Source organism: Bombina bombina, chromosome 5, assembly GCF_027579735.1.
Source record: "Bombina bombina isolate aBomBom1 chromosome 5, aBomBom1.pri, whole genome shotgun sequence".
NCBI classification, from domain to species: Eukaryota; Metazoa; Chordata; class Amphibia; order Anura; family Bombinatoridae; genus Bombina; species Bombina bombina.
The window spans coordinates 76,493,735-76,516,221 of NC_069503.1; the positions used below are offsets into that span (position 1 = coordinate 76,493,735).

The 22,487-nt window shown below is 44.0% G+C and overlaps 1 pseudogene; it reads left to right on the forward strand.

The window, feature by feature from the left end:
* LOC128659910 (oocyte zinc finger protein XlCOF6-like) overlaps nt 1-22,487 on the forward strand; it is a 367,873-nt pseudogene that overhangs the window by 132,483 nt on the left and 212,903 nt on the right.

The window sequence follows — 22,487 nt, forward strand, 5'->3', positions numbered from 1 at the left end:
AGTGTGTTTGTCCTAAGCCGTCATGCGCAGTAGAGACCGAAAGAGAGGGGGAGAGAGAGAGATCGAAAGAGAGGGGGAGAGAGAGAGATCGAAAGAGAGGGGGAGAGAGAGAGATCGAAAGAGAGGGGGAGAGAGAGAGAGATCGAAAGAGAGGGGGAGAGAGAGAGATCGAAAGAGAGGGGGAGAGAGAGATCGAAAGAGAGGGGGAGAGAGAGAGATCGAAAGAGAGGGGGAGAGAGAGAGATCGAAAGAGAGGGGGAGAGAGAGAGATCGAAAGAGAGGGGGAGAGAGAGAGATCAAAAGAGAGGGGGAGAGAGAGAGATCGAAAGAGAGGGGGAGAGAGAGAGATCGAAAGAGTGGGGGAGAGAGAGAGATCGAAAGAGAGGGGGGGAGAGAGAGATCGAAAGAGAGGGGGGGGGAGAGAGAGATCGAAAGAGAGGGGGGGGAGAGAGAGATCGAAAGAGAGGGGGGGGAGAGAGATCGAAAGAGGGGGAGAGATCGAAAGAGAGGGGGAGAGAGAGAGATCGAAAGAGAGGGGGAGAGAGAGAGATTGAAAGAAAGGGGGAGAAAGAGAGATCGAAAGAGAGGGGGGGAGAGAGAGATCGAAAGAGGGGGGGAGAGAGAGATCGAAAGAGAGGGGGAGAGAGAGATCGAAAGAGAGGGGGAGAGAGAGATCGATCGAAAGAGAGGGGGAGAGAGAGAGAGATCGAAAGAGAGGGGGAGAGAGAGAGATCAAAAGAGAGGGGGAGAGAGAGAGATCGAAAGAGAGGGGGAGAGAGAGAGATCGAAAGAGAGGGGGAGAGAGAGAGATCGAAAGAGAGGGGGGGAGAGAGAGATCGAAAGAGAGGGGGGGAGAGAGAGATCGAAAGAGAGGGGGGGAGAGAGAGATCGAAAGAGAGGGGGGGGGAGAGAGAGATCGAAAGAGAGGGGGGGGAGAGAGATCGAAAGAGGGGGAGAGTTCGAAAGAGAGGGGGAGAGAGAGATTGAAAGAGAGGGGGAGAGAGAGAGATCGAAAGAGAGGGGGAGAGAGAGAGATCGAAAGAGAGGGGGAGAGAGAGAGATCAAAAGAGAGGGGGAGAGAGAGAGATCGAAAGAGAGGGGGAGAGAGAGAGATCGAAAGAGTGGGGGAGAGAGAGAGATCGAAAGAGAGGGGGGGGAGAGAGAGATCGAAAGAGAGGGGGGGGGGAGAGAGATCGAAAGAGAGGGGGGGAGAGAGAGATCGAAAGAGAGGGGGGGAGAGAGATCGAAAGAGGGGGAGAGATCGAAAGAGAGGGGGAGAGAGAGAGATCGAAAGAGAGGGGGAGAGAGAGAGATTGAAAGAAAGGGGGAGAAAGAGAGATCGAAAGAGAGGGGGGGAGAGAGAGATCGAAAGAGAGGGGGGAGAGAGAGATCGAAAGAGAGGGGGAGAGAGAGATCGAAAGAGAGGGGGAGAGAGAGAGAGATCGAAAGAGAGGGGGAGAGAGAGAGAGATCGAAAGAGAGGGGGAGAGAGAGAGATCAAAAGAGAGGGGGAGAGAGAGAGATCAAAAGAGAGGGGGGGAGAGAGAGATCGAAAGAGAGGGGGGGAGAGAGAGATCGAAAGAGAGGGGGGGAGAGAGAGATCGAAAGAGAGGGGGGGGAGAGAGAGATCGAAAGAGAGGGGGGGGAGAGAGATCGAAAGAGGGGGAGAGATCGAAAGAGAGGGGGAGAGAGAGAGATCGAAAGAGAGGGGGAGAGAGAGAGATTGAAAGAAAGGGGGAGAGAGAGAGATCGAAAGAGAGGGGGAGAGAGAGAGATCGAAAGAGAGGGGGAGAGAGAGAAATCGAAAGAGAGGGGGAGAGAGAGAGATCGAAAGAGAGGGGGAGAGAGAGAGATCGAAAGAGAGGGGGAGAGAGAGAGATCGAAAGAGAGGGGGAGAGAGAGAGATCGAAAGAGAGGGGGAGAGAGAGAGATCGAAAGAGAGGGGGAGAGAGAGAGATCGAAAGAGAGGGGGAGAGAGATCGAAAGAGAGGGGGAGAGAGATCGAAAGAGAGGGGGAGAGAGATCGAAAGAGAGGGGGAGAGAGAGAGATTGAAAGAAAGGGGGAGAGAGAGAGATCGAAAGAGAGGGGGAGAGAGAGAGATCGAAAGAGAGGGGGAGAGAGAGAAATCGAAAGAGAGGGGGAGAGAGAGAGATCGAAAGAGAGGGGGAGAGAGAGAGATCGAAAGAGAGGGGGAGAGAGAGAGATCGAAAGAGAGGGGGAGAGAGAGATCGAAAGAGAGGGGGAGAGAGATCGAAAGAGAGGGGGAGAGAGAGAGATCGAAAGAGAGGGGGAGAGAGATCGAAAGAGAGGGGGAGAGAGATCGAAAGAGAGGGGGAGAGAGATCGAAAGAGGGGGGGAGAGAGATCGAAAGAGGGGGGGAGAGAGAGATCGAAAGAGGGGGAGAGAGAGAGATCGAAAGAGGGGGAGAGAGAGAGATCGAGAGAGAGGGGGAGAGAGAGATCGAAAGAGAGGGGGAGAGAGATCGAAAGAGAGGGGGGAGAGAGATCGAAAGAGAGGGGGAGAGAGATCGAAAGAGAGGGGGAGAGAGATCGAAAGAGAGGGGGAGAGAGATTGAAAGAGAGGGGGAGAGAGATTGAAAGAGAGGGGGAGAGAGATTGAAAGAGAGGGGGAGAGAGATAGAGAGCAAAAGAGAGGGGGAGAGAGATTGAAAGAGAGGGGGAGAGAGATTGAAAGAGAGGGGGAGAGAGATTGAAAGAGAGGGGGAGAGAGATTGAAAGAGAGGGGGAGAGAGATTGAAAGAGAGGGGGAGAGAGATTGAAAGAGAGGGGGAGAGAGATTGAAAGAGAGGGGGAGAGAGATTGAAAGAGAGGGGGAAAGAGATTGAAAGAGAGGGGGAGAGAGATTGAAAGAGAGGGGGAGAGAGAGAGAGATTGAAAGAGAGGGGGAGAGAGAGAGATTGAAAGAGAGGGGGAGAGAGAGAGATCGAAAGAGGGGGAGAGAGAGAGATCGAAAGAGAGGGGGAGAGAGAGAGATCGAAAGAGAGGGGGAGAGAGAAAATAAGAGGGGAAAAGAGAGAGCAAAAGAGAGGGGAAGTGAGAGAGCAAAAGAGAGGGGAAGTGAGAGAGCAAAAGAGAGGGGGGAGAGAGAGGGGAGGAGATAGAGAGAGGGGGAAGAGAGAGCAATAGAGAGAGTGTAAAAGAGAGGGAGATAGAGAGAGCGCAAAAGAGAGGGGCGGAGAGAGAGCGCTAAAGAGAGGGGAGAAGAGAGCACAAAAGAGAGGGGGAGAGATAGCAAAAGAGAGGCAGGAGAGAAAGCAAAAGAAAGGGGGAGAGAGGGAGAAGATAGAGGAAAACAGAGGGGTAGAGAGAGCAAAAGAGAGATGGAGAAAGAAAGAGAGCGCAAAAGGGAGGGGGATAGAGCACAAAAGTGGGGGGGGGGAGAGAGCAAGGGGTGGGACCGCTGTACTGCAAAAAATGGCCCATGTGAACAGGCTTTAGGACTAGTTATATTATAATGAATAAACATTCTTATTTTTCTTTATTCCATTTCTTTTCATGTAGACAAACACGTCAATAGTTCATATCTATCCTTTACTACAGTCTTAGACACCAATGACTATTCACAAACATTGGGGATATCACAGCAGATAATTAAAGGAGATGGTGAATTGGCAGGAACTGGGCAGCAATTAGTCATCAAACAAGAGGACAACATTTATGCCTTATCTAGTGAAATTATGATCCCAGAGGATAGAATACACACATTTACTGAGTTTTCAAAAAATATTAAAGAAGGGAAAAGTCTACAGTCTAGCCAAATGATTCATACAAAGGAGAAACCTTTTCAATGTACAGAATGTGAGAAAAGCTTTAGATGGAAGTATCATCTACTAGAACACTACACAATTCACACAGGTGAGAAACCACACACATGTACTGAGTGCGGCAAATGTTTTACACAAAAAAGTCATCTTAAAACTCATGAAAGGATTCACACAGGAGAAAAGCTTTTCACTTGTACAGAGTGTGGAAAAAGTTTTACACAAAAGAGTGATCTGAAAACTCATGAAATGATTCACACAGGAGAAAAGCCGTTCACATGTACAGAGTGTGGGAAATGTTTTACACAAATAAATCATCTGGAAACTCATGAAAGAATTCACACTGGAGAAAAGCCTTTCACATGTACAGAGTGTGGGAAAAGTTTTACACAAATGGGTAATCTGAAAACTCATGAAATGATTCACACAGGAGAAAAGCCGTTCACATGTACAGAGTGTGGAAATTTTTTTACAAAAAAGAGTGATCTGAAAACTCATAAAAAGATTCATACAGGAGAAAAGCCTTTCACATGTACAGAGTGTGGGAAAAGTTTTACACGAATGGGTAATCTGAAAATTCATGAAAGGATTCACACAGGAGAAAAGCCTTTTACATGTACAGAGTGTGGAAAAAGTTTTACACATAAGAGTGATCTGAAAACTCATGAAAGGATTCACACAGGAGAAAAGCCTTTCACATGTACAGAGTGTGGAAAACGTTTTACACGAATGGGTAAACTGAAAACTCATGGAAGGATTCACACAGGAGAAAAGCCTTTCACATGTACAGAGTGTGGAAAAAGATTTACACAAAAGAGTGATCTGAAAACTCATGAAAGGATTCACACAGGAGAAAAGCCTTTCACATGTACAGAGTGTGGGAAATGTTTTACACAAAAGAGTCAACTGAAATATCATGAAAGGAGTCACACAGAGGAAAAGTTTTTCACATGTACAGAGTGTGGAAAAAGTTTTATACATATGAGTAATCTAAAAACTCATGAAAGGATTCACACAGGAGAAAGCCTTTCACATGTACAGAGTGTTGAGAAAGTTTTACACAAATGGGTAATCTGAAATATCATGAAAGGATTCACAAGGGAAGAAACCTGTTCACATGTTTAGAAAGTGGAAAAAAGGTTTATGATTGAAATCAGGTATCACAAAACACCAAATATTTACACACAAACTTTATATACACAGTGTAAAAACTTTTTTACAATTATTGTAAAGATGAAAAACTCTCTAAATGAAAGCTTCAAAAGAGATGTTATTGTAAATAATACTTTCTTTTGCATGATGTACCGAGTCCACGGTTTCATCCTTACTTGTGGTTTATTATCCTTTCTAACAGGAAGTGGCAAAGAGAGCACCCACAGCAGAGCTGTCTATATAGCTCCCTCCTTAACTCCACCCCCTAGTCATTCTCTTTGCCGGCTCTAAGCAGGAAGGGTAAAGTTAAAGAGGTGATTAAGTATTAGTTTTTATTTGTCTTCAAGCAAGAGTTTGTTATTTTTAAATGGTACCGGTGTGTACTATTTACTCTCAGGCAGGAGATAGATGAAGATTTCTGCCTGGAGGATGATGATCTTAGCATTTGTAATTAAGGTCCACTGCTGTTCCCACAGAAGCTGAGGAGTACAGGAAAACTTCAGTGTGAGGAACGGTTTCTTGCTATACAGCAATGAGGTATGTTCAGTCATTTTTTCTGCAGAGACTGTGATAACTCAGAAAGGCTGACAGTATTCCCATTAGGGGAAGGGTAAGCAGTAATCCTAGTCTTAAAAGTGGCATTACTAGCTTGCATAAGGGGCTAATCTTATGGGCACTCAGTTTGTATGATTTATTAGGCAAACGTTTGTGTGTTCTGGGAGTACTGTTTTTATTTCCTTTGGGACATCTGTTTTTGAGGGTACACTTGGCTTATTTGGGTTTTTTATAACCCACATGGCTTAAAAATTGTTTGGTAGATTTGTGTGTAGGCCCCAGCAACATAGAGTATGAGAGGGGCGGGGCCTATTTTTGCGCCTCAGTTACGCAGTTGTTTTATAAAGACAAGCAGCAAGCTACAACAGGGGGTCCTGTTGCACTTCAAAGGGCCTAATCGAAGCTTTATTCCCACATTTTCGATCCTTGAGGGCAGGTAGGCGCCACAGCAGAGTTGTGGCAGGGTGCTGACAAGGGTTTTACCGGTTTTTTAACTCTTTTCAATCCGGTTTTCACATTTGAGGGTTAATTGCCTTTATACTTGTGGTGCAATCTTACTAAAGCTTGATGTGTATACTGTAAAAATTTCGGAAAGTTTGGGGTAATTTTAAACAGTTTTGCAGTTTGTGTATGCCTTTTTTTTCTCTTAAAGGCACAGTACTGTTTTTGAAAATTGTGTTTTTTTTCATTAAATAAAGTGTTTTCCAAGCTTGCTTGTCTCATTACTAGCCTGTTCAACATGTCTGACATTGAGGGAACTCATTGTTCAATTTGTTTAGAAGCCATTGTGGAACCCCCTTTTAGAATGTGTCCCACTTGTACTGATATGTCTATAAATTGCAGACAGTATATTTTGAGTTTGGCAATGGATGATACTCAGACAGAAGGAAATCAGGTTTTGCAATCTAGTTCTCCCCAAGTGTCACAACCAGTAACGCCCGCACAAGCGATGACAAGTACCTCTAGTGCGTCTAATTCTTTCACCTTCCAAGATATGGCCTCAGTTATGAATACTGCCCTCACAGAGTTTTTATCTAAACTGCCAGGGTTGCAAGGGAAGCACAGTAGCTCTGGGTTAAGAACAAATGTTGAGCCTTCTGACGCTTTAGTAGCCGTATCCGACATTCCCTCACAATGTTCAGAGGTAGGGATGAGGGATTTGCTGTCTGAGGGTGAGGTTTCTGATTCAGGAAAAATGTTCCCTCAAACAGATTCAGATATGACAGCATTTAAATTTAAGCTGGAACACCTCCGCTTATTGCTCAGGGAGGTTTTAGCGACTCTGGATGATTGTGACCCTATTGTAGTTCCAGAGAAATTGTGTAAAATGGACAAATATTTAGAGGTTCCTGTTTACACTGATGTTTTTCCGGTCCCTAAGAGGATTTCAGACATTGTTACTAAGGAGTGGGATAGACCAGGTACTCCATTCGCTACCCCTCCTAAGGTGGAGGGAGCTATTTCTACTTTGGCTAAGCGTACAACTATACCTATTGAGGACAATTGTGCTTTCAAAGATCCTATGGATAAAAAATTAGAGGGTCACCTAAAGAAAATTTTTGTTCATCAGGGTTTTCTTCTCCAGCCTATAGCGTGCATTGTTCCTGTAACCACTGCAGCTGCCTTTTGGTTTGAGGCTCTGGAAGAGGCTCTTCAGGCGGAGACCCCATTAGATGACATTCTGGATAGAATTAGGGCTCTTAAGCTAGCTAATTCTTTCATTACAGACACCACTTTTCATCTGGCTAAATTAGCGGCATTCAGGTTTTGCGGCGTAGATTGTTATGGCTTAAGTCCTGGTCTGCTGATCATCAAAATCTAAGCTGTTGACCATTCCTTTCAAAGGTAAGACCCTATTTGGGCCTGAATTGAAAGAGATCATTTCTGATATCACTGGAGGGAAGGGTCATGCCCTCCCTCAGGATAAGGCAAATAAGACGAGGACCAAGCAAAATAATTTTCGTTCCTTTCAAAGGTGGTCCCGTTTCCTCTTCCCCTGCTGCGAAGCAAGAGGGGAACTTTGCTCAATCCAGGCCAGTCTGGAGACCTAACCAGGATTGGAACAATGGTAAACAGGCCAAGAAGCCTGATGCTGCCACCAAGACAGCATGAAGGGGTAGCCCCCGATCCGGGACCGGATCTAGTAGGGGGCAGACTCTCTCTCTTTGCTCAGGCCTGGGCAAGAGACGTTCAGGACTCCTGGGCAGTAGAAATCGTAACCCAGGGATATCTTCTAGATTTCAAGGATTCTCCTCCAAGGGGGAGGTTCCATCTTTCTCAATTGTCTGTAAACCCGACAAAAAGAGAGGCGTTCTTACGCTGTGTAGAAGATCTTTTTACCATGGGAGTGATCTGCCCAGTTCCGAAAGCAGAACAGGGGCAGGGGTTCTACTCCAATCTGTTTGTGGTTCCCAAAAAAGAGGGAACTTTCAGACCAATTCTAGATCTCAAGATCCTAAACCAATTCCTAAGAGTCCCATCTTTCAAGATGGAGACCATTCGGACTATTTTACCAATGATCCAGGAGGGTCAATATATGACCACCGTGGACTTAAAGGATGCGTATATACACATTCCTATCCACAAAGATCATCACCAATTCCTCAGGTTTGCCTTTCTGGACAAGCATTACCAGTTTGTGGCTCTTCCCTTCGGGTTGGCCACGGCGCCACGAATCTTCACAAAAAAGTGCTAGGGTCCTTTCTGGCAGTCCTAAGGCCACGGGGCATAGCAGTGGCGCCTTATCTAGACAACATTCTAATTCAAGCGTCGACTTTCCAACTAGCCAAGTCTCACACGGACTTAGTGTTGGCCTTTCTAAGATCTCATGGGTGGAAGATGAACCTAAAAAAAGAGTTCTCTTTCCCCCCTCACAAGAGTTTCATTTCTAGGGACTCTGATAGACTTGGTGGACATGAAAATATTTCTGACGGAGGTCAGGAAATCAAAGATTTTGTCCACCTGCCAAGCTCTTCATTCCATTCCTCGGCCGTCAGTGGCTCAGTGTATGGTGGTAATCGGTCTAATGGTAGCGGCAATGGACATAGTTCCGTTTGCTCGCTTGCATCTCAGACCACTGCAACTATGCATGCTCAATCAGTGGAATGGGGATTATGCGGATTTATCTCCTCAGATAAATCTGGATCAAGAGACCAGAGACTCTCTTCTTTGGTGGTTGCCACAGGATCATCTTTCCCAGGGAATGTGTTTCCGCAGGCCAGAATGGGTTTTAGTGACGACGGACGCCAGCCTACTGGGCTGGGGTGCAGTCTGGAATTCCCTGAAAGCACAGGGTTTGTGGACTCAGGAGGAGGCCCTCCTACCGATAAATATTCTGGAATTAAGAGCGATATTCAATGCTCTTCAGGTGTGGCCTCAGCTGGCTTCGGCCAGATTCATAAGATTTCAGTCGGACAACATCACGACTGTGGCTTATATCAATCATCAGGGGCGAACAAAGAGTTCCTTAGCGATGATAGAAGTTTCAAGAATAATCCGATGGGCAGAGGCTCACTCTTGCCATCTGTCAGTGATCTATATCCCAGGAGTAGAGCACTGGGAGGCAGATTTTCTAAGTCGTCAGACTTTTCATCTGGGGGAGTGGGAACTCCATCCGGAGGTGTTTGCTCAACTGGTTCAGCTATGGGGCACACCAGAATTGGATCTGATGGCGTCTCATCAGAACGCCAAACTTCCTTGTTACGGATTCAGGTCAAGGGATCCTCAGGCAGTACGGATAGATGGTCTAGCAGTACCCGGGTCGTTAAACCTGGCTTATGTGTTTCCACCTTTCCCTCTCCTTCTGCGTCTGATTGCCAGAATCAAACAGGAGAGAGCTTCTGTGATTTTGGCCACGCAGTACTTGGTATGCAGACCTGGTGGACATGTCATCTCTTCCACCATGGACTCTGTCACTGAGTCAGGACCTTTTGATTCAAGGTCCATTCAAGCATCCAAATCTAATTTCTCTGCAACTGACTGCTTGGAGATTGAACGCTTGATTCTATCAAAGCGGGGTTTTTCTGAGTCGGTCATAAATACCTTGATTCAGGCTCGAAAGCCTGTTACCAGGAAAATCTATCATAAGATATGGCGTAAATATCTTTTTTGGTGCGAATCCAAAGGCTACTCCTGGAGTAAAATCAGGATTCCTAGGATTTTGTCTTTTCTCCAAGAGGGATTGGAGAAAGGATTGTCAGCTAGTTCCCTAAAAGGACAGATATCTGCTTTGTCTATTCTGTTGCACAAGCATCTGGCAGATGTCCCAGACGTTCGGGCTTTTTGTCAGGCTTTAGCTAGAATTAAGCCTGTGTTTAAACCTGTTGCTCCGCCATGGAGTCTAAATTTAGTTCTTAAAGTTCTTCAGTGGGTTCCGTTTGAACCCATGCATTCCATAGATATTAAGCTTTTATCTTGGAAAGTTTTGTTCCTAGTTGCTATCTCTTCAGCTCGAAGAGTTTCTGAACTATCTGCATTACAATGTGACTCTCCTTATCTTGTGTTCCATGCTGATAAGGTGGTTTTGCGTACCAAGCCTGGGTTCCTACCTAAGGTTGTTACTAACAGGAATATCAATCAGGAAATTGTTGTTCCTTCTCTGTGTCCTAATCCTCCTCCTAAGAAGGAACGTCTGTTTTCGTGCTTTGAAATTTTATTTGCAGGCAACCAAAGATTTTTGTCAAACACCTTCTTTGTTTGTTGTCTATTCTGGAAAGCGTAGGGGTCAAAGATCTACGGCTACTTCTCTTTCCTTTTGGCTGAAAAGCATCATCTGTTTGGCTTATGAGACTGCTGGACAGCAGCCTCCTGAAATGATTACAGCTCATTCTACTAGAGCGGTAGCTTCCACATGGGCTTTTAAAAATGATGCTTCTGTTGAACAGATTTGTAAGGCTGCGACTTGGTCTTTGCTCCATACCTTTTCAAAATTTAACAAATTTGATACTTTTGCTTCTTCGGAGGCTATTTTTGGGAGAAAGGTTTTGCAAGCAGTGGTGCCTTCCGTTTAGGTTCCTGTCTTGTCCCTCCCTTCATCCGTGTCCTAAAGCTTTGGTATTGGTATACCACAAGTAAGGATGAAACCGTGGACTCTGTACATCATGCAAAAGAAAACAAAATTTATGCTTACCTGATAAATTTCTTTCTTTTGCGATGTACTGAGTCCACGGCCCGCCCTGTCTATTCAAGACAGATGGTATTTTTTATTAAAAACTTCAGTCACCTCTGCACCTTATAGTTTCTCCTTTTTCTTCCTTGGCCTTCGGTCGAATGACTGGGGGGTGGAGTTAGGGGAGCTATATAGACAGCTCTGCTGTGGGTGCTCTCTTTGCCACTTCCTGTTAGGAAGAATAATATCCCACAAGTAAGGATGAAACTGTGGACTCGGTACATCGCAAAAGAAAGAAATTTATCAGGTAAGCATAAATTTTGTTTTCTAAATCCCAGCTATAAAAGCCTCCGATTGGAAGTGCTCTCCTGCTGTCCTTTGTTCCTCTATATATGTGCACCTCAGTTTCTCTCATATCAATGTGATAGAATCCAAACACCACACAGGAATATACAGATCTGCCCTCTTACAGACCAGTTTACACAACCATTCACCACCAAAGCACCCAGTGTTGTTTATTAATATGCCAGTGTTAGGAGTTGTATGTTTGTTTTACATAGGGGAGAAAATAATTACATTTACAGAATAAAGGAGTCTTTATATGAATAGAGTGTTAGATAATTATATAAACAAGAACATCAGTCTCATATGATTGACATCTGGGAGATATATTTAATTTGCACATCATATGGATAAACCTTTTCTTATAGCAATAGATGCTATAAGAAAAGGCTGGGGGGGGGGCGGGGTTGAACAAATCCCTGAGAGCCAGTCAACAATAAATGCACTGCTGCTTTGCAGCGCTTCTCCATATTTGTTTGTTCTCTTCAAACAGCACTTTGTTCTGGATGCGCAGTGTTAAGGAAAACCTATACAGTGCAGCCAAGAGCACAACGCTGTTTAAAGAGAACCATCTAAAGTGCTAACAGTTCCTGCATGTATCCTTATCTTTCTGCAGACATGCTGCATTTTCTGCTATGACATCTCCGATCACTGCATGTTCTGCCTTGGGGGAAGCCACAAGAACTGATAATAGCACATACTGTATATATAAAGGGAACATTATATGTCTGATAAATCCCTTTGTATCAAGAGCACAAGTGTTAGGTATATTTATACCATTGTGTGCATATATCATGTAATGCTGCTGTTTACTATATAATGATATACAATGTTTTTTCATGCAAATAAAAAGTGATTGTAATCCAGACCAGTATTTTGTGTTTTTTGTATAAATAAAAACCCAATATCACAGAATAATTAGGAAAACAACATCAGACAGAAGCCAAATCTGACAGTGAAAGTTAAACGCCGATAATTCAGATAGAGCAGCAATTTTACCCAACTTTCCAATTTACTTCTATTATCTGATTTGCTTTGTTCTTTTTGGTATCCTTTGTTATAGAGTAAACCTATGAGGCTGATATTATGTGAGCTTAGGGGCGTGCACGTGTATTTGAAGTTGTTTGAAATGTCATGTTCTATCCAATCCATTTAAGTTTAATTTTGACGTTGCTGTCCCTTTAACAGTACATAAAACAATATCAAATTAACCCCCGATTTACACCAATCCAGATTATTAATCACCAGCAAGACTTTATACACAGACATTTTCTGTTACTTAAAGGGATAGGAAATTACACTTTCATGATTCAGATAGAATGTGTAACTGTATGATTTAATTTCACTTCTGTTAATAAACTTATGTAATACTGAGAGCTGACTGGTGGCTACACACATGTGTCTCTTGTCATTGACTCACCAGATATGCTCAGCTATCTCCCAGTACTTAATTGCTGCTCTATAGCTGACTTTGCAGGAGTTAAAGAGACAGTCTACACCTTAGTCATCTTAAAGTCTTACCTTAGAATAAGCTGCAAATAGCCTCCTGCACCCTTTCTATATCATGCATTAGGAACAGTAAAACAGTTATTATAAAATGAATATTGTCTCTGGCCACTTTGAAATGGCTGCCAAGCACAGCCCACTGATGACATCATGATCTGGGCTGCATCTAGGCACTCTGCTGAATAGCAATGACAGTCTGTTGAATCCAACTAGTGAGCCTTTTGTGATTGGATGCCATATGCAGCCAAGATCATGATGTCATCAGTGGGCTGAGCTTGGCAGCCATTTCAAAGTGGCCAGAAACAATATTTTTTTCTCCTGTTAAGTGTGATCAGTCCACGGGTCATCATTACTTCTGGGATATTACTCCTCCCCAACAGGAAGTGCAAGAGGATTCACCCAGCAGAGCTGCCATATAGCTCCTCCCCTCTACGTCACCTCCAGTCATTCTCTTGCACCCAACGACTAGATAGGATGTGTGAGAGGACTATGGTGATTATACTTAGTTTTATACCTTCAATCAAAAGTTTGTTATTTTATAATAGCACCGGAGTGTGTTATTCCTTCTCTGGTAGAATTTGAAGAAGAATCTACCTGAGTTTTTACTATGATTTTAGCCGGCGTAGTTAAGATCATATTGCTGTTTCTCGGCCATCTGAGGAGAGGTAAACTTCAGATCAGGGGACAGCGGGCAGATTAATCTGCAAAGAGGTATGTAGCAGCTTATTATTTTCTGACAATGGAATTGATGAGAAAATTCTGCCATACCGATATAATGTAAACTCAGCCTTAAATGCAGTAGCAGCAACTGGTATCAGGCTGTCATGTATGTATATTTTACACTTCAGTATTCTGGGGAATGGCACTTCACTGGAATTATACTGTGTGCATAAGACTTTAGCCTAATTTGCTGGGACTAGCAACAGGCTTTTTAATAACACTTAATTTATGTTAAACGTTTTTTGCTGGCATGTAAAATCGTTTCATTTTCTGAGGTACTGGGTGAATAAAATATTTTGGGCACTATTTTTTTCCACTTGGCAGTTGTTGTTTTTTAATTTATGACAGTTTACTGATCTCTCTCACTGTTGTGTGTGAGGGGGAGGGGCCTTTTTTGGCGCTTTTGCTACGCATCAAAAAATTCAGTCAGAAGCTCATTGTATTTCCTGCATGATCCGGTTCATCTCTACAGAACTCAGGGGTCTTCAAAACTTGTTTTGAGGGAGGTAATCACTCACAGCAGAGCTGTGATATTGTAGTTGACTGTGATAAAAAACGTTTATTTCTGTAACTTTTTTTTCTGCTATCAGGGTTAGTTATCCTTTGCTAATGGGAACAAGCCTTTGCTAAATTGTGTTTTTTTTTACAAAGATTTGATGCTATAACCTTTCAGTTTATTAACTTTCAACTGTCATAACTCTTTCTGTGCTTCTTATAGGCACAGTACGTTTTCATATTATAGTAAATTACTTGAAAAGTATTTCCAAGTTGCTAGTTTATTTGCTAGTGTGTTAAACATGTCTGATTCAGAGGAAGACATCTGTGCTATATGTGCTAATGCCAAAGTGGAGCCCAATAGAAATTTATGTACTAACTGCATTGATGCTACTTTAAATAAAAGTCAATCTGTACAAATTGAACACATTCACCAAACAACGAGGGGAGAGTTATGCCGACTAACTCGCCTCACGTGTCAGTACCTGCATCTCCCGCTCGGGAGGTGCGTGATATTGTGGCGCTGAGTACATCTGGGCGGCCATTACAAATCACATTACAGGATATGGCTACTGTTATGACTGAAGTTTTGGCTAAATTACCAGAACTAAGAGGTAAGCGTGATCACTCTGGGGTGAGAACAGAGTGCGCTGATAATGTTAGGGCCATGTCAGATACTGCGTCACAACTTGCAGAACATGAGGACGGAGAGCTTCATTCTGCGGCTGACGGTTCTGATCCAAACAGATTGGATTCAGATATTTCAAATTTTAAATTTAAGCTGGAAAACCTCTGTGTATTACTAGGGGAGGTGTTAGCGGCTCTGAATGATTGTAACACAGTTGCAATACCAGAGAAAATGTGTAGGTTGGATAAATATTTTGCGGTACCGTCGAGTACTGACGTTTTTCCTATACCTAAGAGACTTACTGAAATTGTTACTAAGGAGTGGGATAGACCCGGTGTGCCGTTCTCACCCCCTCCAATATTTAGAAAAATGTTTCCAATAGACACCACCACACGGGACTTATGGCAAAAGGTCCCTAAGGTGGAGGGAGCAGTTTCTACTTTAGCTAAGCGTACCACTATCCCGGTGGAGGATAGCTGTGCCTTTTCAGATCCAATGGATAAAAAGTTAGAGGGTTACCTTAAGAAAATGTTTGTTCAACAAGGTTTTATATTGCAACCCCTTGCATGCATTGCGCCTGTCACGGCTGCAGCAGCATTTTGGTTTGAGTCTCTGGAAGAGACACTTGAATCAGCTCCATTAGATGAGATTACACCCAAGCTTAAAGCTCTTAAGTTAGCTAACTCATTTATTTCAGATGCCGTAGTACATTTAACTAAGCTTACGGCTAAGAATTCCGGATTCGCCATTCAGGCGCGCAGAGCACTGTGGCTAAAATCCTGGTCAGCTGACGTTACTTCTAAGTCTAAATTACTTAATATACCTTTCAAAGGGCAGACCTTATTCGGACCCGGATTGAAAGAAATTATCGCTGACATTACAGGAGGTAAAGGCCATGCCCTGCCTCAAGACAGAGCCAAACCTAAGGCTAGACAGTCTAATTTTCGTTCCTTTCGGAATTTCAAAGCAGGAGCAGCATCAACTTCCTCTGCTCCAAAACAAGAAGGATCTGTTGCTCACTACAGACAAGGCTGGAGACCTAACCAGTCCTGGAACAAGGGCAAGCAGGCCAGGAAACCTGCTGCTGCCCCTAAAACAGCATGAATTGAGGGCCCCCGATCCGGGAACGGATCTAGTGGGGGGCAGACTTTCTCTCTTCGCCCAGGCTTGGGCAAGAGATGTCCAGGATCCCTGGGCGCTAGAGATAATATCTCAGGGATACCTTCTGGACTTCAAATACTCTCCCCCAAGAGAGAGATTTCATCTGTCAAGGTTGTCAACAAACCAAATAAAGAAAGAGGCGTTTCTACGCTGCGTACAAGAGCTTTTATTAATGGGAGTAATCCATCCAGTTCCACGGTCGGAACAGGGACAAGGGTTTTACTCAAATCTGTTTGTGGTTCCCAAAAAAGAGGGAACTTTCAGGCCAATCCTGGTTTTAAAGATCCTAAACAAATTCCTAAGAGTTCCATCGTTCAAAATGGAGACTATTCGGACAATTTTACCCATGATCCAAAAGGGTCAGTACATGACCACAGTGGATTTAAAAGATGCTTACCTTCACATACCGATCCACAAAGATCATTACCGGTATCTAAGGTTTGCCTTTCTAGACAGGCATTACCAGTTTGTAGCTCTTCCATTCGGATTGGCTACGGCTCCAAGAATCTTCACAAAGGTTCTGGGTGCTCTTCTGGCGGTACTAAGACCGCGAGGAATTTCGGTAGCTCCGTACCTAGACGACATTCTGATACAAGCTTCAAGCTTTCAAACTGCCAAGTCTCATACAGAGTTAGTACTGGCATTTCTAAGGTCGCATGGATGGAAGGTGAACGAAAAGAAGAGTTCTCTCTTTCCACTCACAAGTTCCCTTCCTGGGGACTCTTATAGATTCTGTAGAAATGAAAATTTACCTGACAGAAGACAGGTTAACAAAACTTCAAAGTGCATGCCGTGTCCTTCATTCCATTCAACACCCGTCAGTGGCTCAATGCATGGAGGTAATCGGCTTAATGGTAGCGGCAATGGACATAGTACCCTTTGCACGCCTACACCTCAGACCGCTGCAATTGTGCATGCTAAGTCAGTGGAATGGGGATTACTCAGACTTGTCCCCTTCTCTGAATCTGGATCAAGAGACCAGAAATTCTCTTCTATGGTGGCTTTCTCGGCCACATCTGTCCAGGGGGATGCCATTCAGCAGGCCAGACTGGACAATTGTAACAACAGACGCCAGCCTTCTAGGTTGGGGCGCCGTCTGGAATTCTCTGAAGGCTCAGGGACAATGGAATCAGGAGGAGAGTCTCCTACCAATAAACATTCTGGAATTGAGAGCAGTTCTCAATGCCCTTCTGGCTTGGCCCCAGTTGACAACTCGGGGGTTCATCAGGTTTCAGTCGGACAACATCACGACTGTAGCCTACATCAACCATCAGAGAGGGACAAGAAGCTCCCTAGCAATGATGGAAGTATCAAAGATAATTCGCTGGGCAGAGTCTCACTCTTGCCACCTGTCAGCAATCCACATCCCGGGAGTGGAGAACTGGGAGGCGGATTTTTTAAGTCGTCAGACTTTTCATCCGGGGGAGTGGGAACTTCATCCGGAGGTCTTTGCCCAAATACTTCGTCATTGGGGCAAACCAGAGATAGATCTCATGGCGTCTCGACAGAATGCCAAGCTTCCTCGTTACGGGTCCAGATCCAGGGATCCGGGAGCGGTCCTGATAGATGCCTTGACAGCACCTTGGACCTTCAGGATGGCTTATGTGTTTCCACCCTTCCCGATGCTTCCTCGATTGATTGCCAGAATCAAACAGGAGAGAGCATCAGTGATTCTAATAGCGCCTGCATGGCCACGCAGGACTTGGTATGCAGATCTGGTGGACATGTCATCCTGTCCACCTTGGTCTCTACCTCTGAAACAGGACCTTCTGATACAGGGTCCTTTCAGACATCAAAATCTAACTTCTCTGAAGCTGACTGCTTGGAAATTGAACGCTTGATTTTATCAAAACGTGGTTTTTCTGAGTCAGTTATTGATACCTTAATACAGGCTAGGAAGCCTGTTACCAGAAAGATTTACCATAAAATATGGCGTAAATACCTATATTGGTGCGAATCCAAAGGTTACTCTTGAAGTAAGGTTAGGATTCCTAGGATATTGTCTTTTCTACAAGAAGGTTTAGAAAAGGGTTTATCCGCTAGTTCCTTAAAGGGACAGATCTCAGCTCTGTCCATTCTGTTGCACAAACGTCTGTCAGAAGTTCCAGACGTTCAGGCTTTTTGTCAGGCTTTGGCCAGTATTAAGCCTGTGTTTAAAACTGTTGCTCCGCCATGGAGTTTAAACCTTGTTCTTAACGTTTTACAGGGCGTTCCGTTTGAACCCCTTCATTCCATTGATATAAAGTTGTTATCTTGGAAAGTTCTATTTTTAATGGCTATTTCCTCGGCTCGAAGAGTCTCTGAGTTATCAGCCTTACATTGTGATTCTCCTTATTTGATTTTTCACTTGGATAAAGTAGTTCTGCGTACTAAACCTGGGTTCTTACCTAAGGTAGTCACTAACAGGAATATCAATCAAGAGATTGTTGTTCCATCCTTGTGTCCAAATCCTTCTTCAAGGAAGGAACGACTTCTGCACAATCTGGATGTAGTTCGTGCCCTAAAATTTTATTTACAGGCAACTAAAGATTTTCGACAAACGTCTTCCCTGTTTGTCGTTTACTCTGGTCAGAGGAGAGGTCAAAAAGCTTCTGCTACCTCTCTCTCTTTTTGGCTTCGTAGCATAATACGTTTAGCTTATGAGACTGCTGGACAGCAGTCTCCTGAAAGAATTACAGCTCATTCCACTAGAGCTGTGGCTTCCACTTGGGCCTTTAAGAATGAGGCCTCTGTTGAACAGATTTGCAAGGCTGCAACTTGGTCTTCGCTTCATACTTTTTCCAAATTTTACAAATTTGACACTTTTGCTTCTTCGGAGGCTATTTTTGGGAGAAAGGTTCTTCAGGCAGTGGTTCCTTCTGTATAAAGAGCCTGCCTGTCCCTCCCGTCATCCGTGTACTTTTGCTTTGGTATTGGTATCCCAGAAGTAATGATGACCCGTGGACTGATCACACTTAACAGGAGAAAACATAATTTATGCTTACCTGATAAATTCCTTTCTCCTGTAGTGTGATCAGTCCACGGCCCGCCCTGTTTTTTACGGCAGGTAAATATTTTTTAAATTATACTCCAGTCACCACTACACCCTTTGGCTTCTCCTTTCTCGTTGGTCCTTGGTCGAATGACTGGAGGTGACGTAGAGGGGAGGAGCTATATGGCAGCTCTGCTGGGTGAATCCTCTTGCACTTCCTGTTGGGGAGGAGTAATATCCCAGAAGTAATGATGACCCGTGGACTGATCACACTACAGGAGAAAGGAATTTATCAGGTAAGCATAAATTATGTTTTTTACTGTTCCTTCTGCATGATATAGAAAAGGTGCAGGAGGCTATTTGCAGCTTAATCTAAGGTAAGACTTTAAGATTACCAAGGTGTAGACTGTCCCTTTAAATACATAGTTATATACATTCAGTGGTACAATAATAAACTGATCTAACATATTAAACATTAGTGCACCTTTATATCTCTTTAATTAATACCAGAGAGTCAGATTACGGGTTTTGCGTTATGGCTGCTCTCTAATATTGCTTACATTAATCTCATTGCGCACTTTTTATAACGTAGGTATTACGAGTTTGAAAACAACCTTGTAACCCGTCGCAGTAACAGGAGTACCACGTTTATTTACTAAGTGTAATCACGGCGCATTAAATATTCTCCCATAGAGATCAATGCTAGATGAAAAATCTGTGTTTAGTTCATTTAACACTCTATCTTGTGAGAAATACACACTGCTCTGTCATATTACGTATACTATATAATGCACAAACAACAATCGCTCACGCAACATAGCACATACGCATTCAACATTCACAATCGTTGTCAAAAAATACTACTCAACATTTACACTAAACAAGGAATCGCAAATTACGTTGAGATCTTGCAACACGGAACAAAACAACATGAAAAAAGATTTGCACACTTATACACAAACATAACATTTGCATTGCAGATTACGAAACATTAGTACAAATAAACATTTACAGCACTTAAATACGAGACCATCACAAATCAACATTTAGATTTAGAGATACTACTTTTGGAGAATGTTATGCAAAACGATCACTATGACATAATCGCATTATACACATTACACAAATACATATGTGCATTTACAAACTCAATATGAGCATGCACAAATTAAAACAACTACTCCACATTGCACACACAATAATTACAAACAAAGCACACCTGAACCTCGTTTACTTTGCAAACCGGTACATCATTAAACATTTACATAGGTTATATAAGCACGCTCTAAGCATGGTTTCTTTGACTGTTTTGCTTTTTCGAGTTAGGTGCAGGTCTAGGCGTTGGAGGATTTTGAGATTTTTATGAGATTTGAGAGAGTTAGATAGTGTGAGTTAGTGTGAGTTAGATAGTGTGAGAGAGTGACTTAGAGAGTGAGCGTTAGTGAGTGAGAGTTTGTTTGGTTGACTGTGCGAGTGTTTTTTCCCCTACATTACTTTACTTTTTGTTCATTATTTTGACTCCCTTTCATTTGCACATTCACATTTTGATTGAATATGTCTGGAGGGAGGGATAGGGGCAGATTAGCCCGGAGCTATTAGAGCTCATTAGGCAGGAGGCTAGGGCTGAGTTAGGGATGAGCTTGTAGAGGTGGTTAGGAGTTTAGGCAGGGGAGAGGGAGGGGGAGAGGAAGGGGTGTGTGGATGCCACTTTGTGGAAGATTTACAAGTGGCTGGGCCCAGTGGTCTTCAGTGTAGATGGGGAGCTTCACAGTCCGGGGAACAGAGGCTCACATTGCAGGGGAGACCCAAGCAGAGGGAGGAGATACACTATGGATGAGAAGGAGGCCCTTATAGAGGCTTATATAGAGAGGGCTAGGAGGCTGCAGGCACTGAGGGCCACCCCTGCAGAGAAGAGGAGGTTGTAGAATGAGATCAGGGATGCCGTTAATGCAGTGGGGGGTCTATAACAGGGATGTGAAGTCTATTCAGCACCGTTACCGGGACTGCAGGGCTGAACTGAAAAGAAAGATTTCAAGGGAGAGGGAATACCTAGCAGGGACCTGTGGTGGTCCGGAAATCACTTTTGAGTATTCCCGCTGGGAGGAAATGCTGCGTCCCAACATCTCCGAGGTGGCCATAGTCGGTATCGGAGGAGTTGATACCGGGAACCTGCCCCGTCTCATCTTCCGGTAAGCTCATTTACTAATCTCTTTACATCCACCTCATAACCCATTCACACACAAAAATTATTTAAGGATATGACTAACGCAATTATGCTTTCTTTTACAAGATACGATGAGTCCACGGATTTCATCCTTACTTGTGGGATATCACCTCCTGGTCAGCAGGAGGAGGCAAAGAGCTCTACAGCAGAGCTGCATAAATAGCTCCTCCCTTCCCTCCCAACCCAGTCATTCTCTTTGCCTGTGTTAGTGCTAGGAAGAGGTAAAGTGAGGTGTTAGTTTAGATTTTTCAATCAAGAGTTTTTTTATTTTTAAATGGTGCCAAAGTGTACTGGTTTACTATAGGGCAGCCTCTGGAGCTGTAGCCTTTTCAGGCTATGGGATCTGGTGGAGTTTTGGCTTCACTGTGCCTCCCATAGTTGTGCTGCCTTTTCTGTGTATGGTCTTAGAGATTATTAACTAAGACCCTTCTGCCTTCACAGGACCTCAGGAGGAAGAGTGGACCTCTTGACACTGTGAGATCATCATGCTGTTCCTCAGCATGGAGGTAAGTGCAATCTTTTATTTCTGGGGCTCTGCAGCATATCTCAGAACTGACTGTACTCTGCCTTGCCTATTAGGGATTATGGGCTCGAGTAACAAAAGGGCCTCCCCTTTTTTTTAGCAGGTGTGGGTTATCATTTTTATTAAAATAAGATACCGACATATTGAACTTTTCCCCAACTCATTCTGGCATTAAACATTCTAAGCCTAGAAGCGCTGGGATCGGTCTTAGGTTCAGTTGCTATGATGCAATGGGCGATTTTTATGTGACATATGGAACATGGGGCTGACGCTGGGAGTAGTGCCGGAGTCAGAGGGAGATAAAGTACTCTCTTTTGGACTCCTGTGTATGGCGGTGGTTCAACTTGTGTTTTTCCCGGGGAGTGTTGTGTACCGCCCACGAAAGGTGGGGCCTAGTATTCGCGCACTTCAGCCGCGCAGTTGTTTTTTGCTGGTATCCGGTTGACATCATTTTCTCACAGCTCCTAAGTCCGCTTGTTGCTTGTATCTACAAGCGATCTTAGGCACGCCGTTTTCGAGGATATTCTTGATCAGTGGAGTCAGGTAGGAGCCGCAGCAGAGCTGCGGCGAGGTTTACTGTTATCTCTGGTGTGCCACTGAGTTTTCTTTTAAGACAGTGTTGAGTGTGGGATAAAAACTTATGCCGCAATTGCATTTTTATTTAATTCAGTAAAATTTGAGACAGTTGATTTTAAAGAGACAGCGCACATGTTTTTTTGTTTGTATATACGTTTAGCTGATTACCATAATTACTGGAGACACAACCAAGCTAGTTTTTGTTTACTGTTAGCATGGATGATCTTGAACACAGTACATGTCCTATGTGTTTAGATGCCATTGTGGAACCCCCGGTTACTTTTTGTCCCTCATGTATTGAGAGGGCTTTACAGTGTAAAGAGCAGATTTTCTTTAATAAAGATATGTCTAAGGATTGCTCTCAGAATGATGAGATTCAGGGTATGCCGCAACTTTCTCCCCAAGCGTCACAGGCTTTAATGCCCGCTCAGGCGACGCCATGTTCTTCAACTGCGTCTGCCTCATTCACCCTGCAGGATGTGGCTGCAGTTATGTCATCCACTCTTTCAGAAGTTTTATCTAAGTTTCCAGTGTTGCAAGGCAAACGTAGTAGGAAAGAGGCCTGCGACTTCTGATGCTTTGATGGCGATCTCCGATGCACCTTCCCAGGGCTCTGAAGTGGGGGATAGGGAGGCTCTGTCTGAGGGGGAACTGTCTGACTCAGGAAGTGCATTGCCCCAGACAGATTTGGACGTAATGTCTTTCAGGTTTAAGCTTGAACACCTCCGCCTGTTACTACGGGAGGT